The sequence below is a fragment of the Macaca nemestrina genome, chromosome 9 (assembly GCF_043159975.1).
Source record: "Macaca nemestrina isolate mMacNem1 chromosome 9, mMacNem.hap1, whole genome shotgun sequence".
Classification (NCBI taxonomy): Eukaryota; Metazoa; Chordata; class Mammalia; order Primates; family Cercopithecidae; genus Macaca; species Macaca nemestrina.
In genome coordinates this window covers 14599194-14601750 of record NC_092133.1, presented here as the reverse complement: position 1 = coordinate 14601750, position 2557 = coordinate 14599194, and positions in this window count along the sequence as shown.

Here is a 2557-nt window from a genome sequence, read left to right as displayed (position 1 = left end):
TTGGGAGGCCGAGGTGGGTGGATCACTTGAGGTCAGGAGTTCGAGACCACCCTGGCCAACATGGTGAAACCCTGTCTCTACTAAAATACAAAAATTAGCCAGGCATGGTGGCGCATGCCTGTAATCCCAGCTAGTTGGGAGGCTGAGACAGGAGAATCGCTGGAACCCAGGAGGCGGAGGTTGCAGTGAGCTGAGATTCAGCTACTGCTCTTAAGCCTGGGTGACAGAGAGAGACTCCATCTCAAAATAAATAAATAAAGAGCCACCATGCTGGGCCTAGGCCTATTATTATTATTATTTTGAGACAGAGTTTCGCTCTTGTTGCCCGGGCTAGAGTGCAATGGTGTGATCTCAGCTCATTGCAACTTCTGCCTCCTGGGTTCAAGGAATTCTCCCACCTCAGCTTCCCAAGTCACTGGGATTACAGGCACCCACCACCACGCCTAGCTAATTTTTGTATTTTTAGTAGAGACGGGGTTTTACCACGTTGGCCAGACCAGTCTCAAACTCCTGACCTCAGGTGACCTGTCTGCCTTGGCCTCCCAAAGTGCTGGAATTACAGGCATGAGCCACCGCCCCCGACCTAAAAGGTTTATTTTTAAAAATCTGAGAGGAAAGGAATTTTAAGACATTTCACTGTAGGTAATAAATTCTGTCCTCTTTAATGTTTTTTGGGAAACGGAAATAAGGATCAGAATTATTTTAATTACATTTTCCTTGCTGAACTATGTCGTATTCTTTTTTTTAGAGACTGCTTTTTTTTAGAGGCTGAATTTTGCTTTGTCACACAGGCTGGAGTGCAGTGGCTCAATCATAGCTCATGACAACCAGTGACTCCTGGGCTCAAGTGATCCTCCCATCTCAGCCTCCTGCGTAGATAGGTTCAGGTGCATACCTCCAAGCCTACCTAATTTTTAAATTATTTTTGTAGAGACAGGGTCTTGCTATGTTGCCCAGGCTGCTCTCGAACTCCTGGGCTCAATCCTTTTGCCTCAGCTTCCCAAAATGCTGGGACTACAGGCATGAGCCATGGTGCCCAGTCCATGAACTATTTTTTTTTTTTTTTTTTTGAGACGGAGTCTCGCTCTGTAGCCCAGGCTGGAGTGCAGTGGCCGGATCTCAGCTCACTGCAAGCTCCGCCTCCCGGGTTCACGCCATTCTCCGGCCTCAGCCTCCCCAGTAGCTGGGACTACAGGCGCTGCCACCTCGCCCGGCTATTTTTTGTATTTCTTAGTAGAGACGGGGTTTCACCGTGTTAGCCAGGATGGTCTCGATCTCCTGACCTCGTGATCCACCCATCTCGGCCTCCCAAAGTGCTGGGATTACAGGCTTGAGCCACCGCACCCGGCCGAACTATTTCTTTTAATGCAACATAGTAGCCAGGTGTGATGGCTCACACCTGTAATCCCAGCACTTTGGGAGGCTGAGGTGGGAGGATCTCTTAAGGCCAGGAGTTCAAAACCTGCCTGGGCAACATAGTGAGACTCCCATCTCTACAAAAATAAAATTAAAATTAACTGGGCATTGTGCCTCATGCCTGTAGTCCCAGCTACTCTGGAGGCTGACGCATGAGGATTGCTTGAGCCTAGGAGTTCAAGGCCATACTGGGTAACATAAGGAAATCCCACCTCCACAAAAAGTTTTAAAAAATTGCTGGGCATGGTGGCACAAACCTGTGGTCCCAGCTACTTGGGAAGCTGAGGTGGGAGAACTGCTTGCGCCTGGAAGGTCGAGGATGCAGCAAGCTGTGATTGAACCGCTGCACCCCAGCCTGGGTGACAGAACAAGACCCTGTCACATAAATAAATGAATAAATAAGAAAGAAAGAAAGAAAGAAAGAAAGAAAGAGAGAAAGAGAGAGAGAGAAAGAGAGAGAGAAGGAGGGAGGGAAGGAAGGAAGGAAGGAAGGAAGGAAGGAAGGAAGGAAGGAAGGAAGGAAGGAAGGAAGGAAGGAAGGAAGGAAAGAAAAAATGCAACATGGCTCGAAACCTGGGCTTCTTGGGGCTGGAGATCTACCCAGCATCCTGAAACTCTGGAGAACACAAGAAGGATGACTGCATCTTGGGAATGTTCTGGAAGCCTCACATATGCTAGAAGTGAGGACAGAATGTCAGAGCAGTTGACTGAATCCCCTTCCGGTTCCCAAGTGAGACTGAATCCCTTAAATTAAAAGAGCTTGGCCAGGCGTGGTGTCTCACGCCTGTAATCCTGGCACTTTGGAATGCCAAGGCGGGTGGATCACTGAGGCCAAGAGTTTGAGACTAGCCTGGCCAACATGGTGAAACCCCATCTCCACTAACAATACAATTAGCAGGATGTAGTGGTACACACCTGTAATCCCAGCTATTCAGGAGGCTGAGGCAGAAGAATTGCTTAAGCCTGGGAGGTGGAGATTGTAGTTAGTGGAGATCACACCACTGCACTCCAGCCTGGGTGACAGAGCAAGATTCCGTCTCAAAAAAAAAAAAAAAAAAAAAAAAAGGCTGGGTGCAGTGGCTCACACCTGTGCCTGTGATCCCAACACTTTGGGAGGCCAAGGTGGGTGGATCACCTGAGG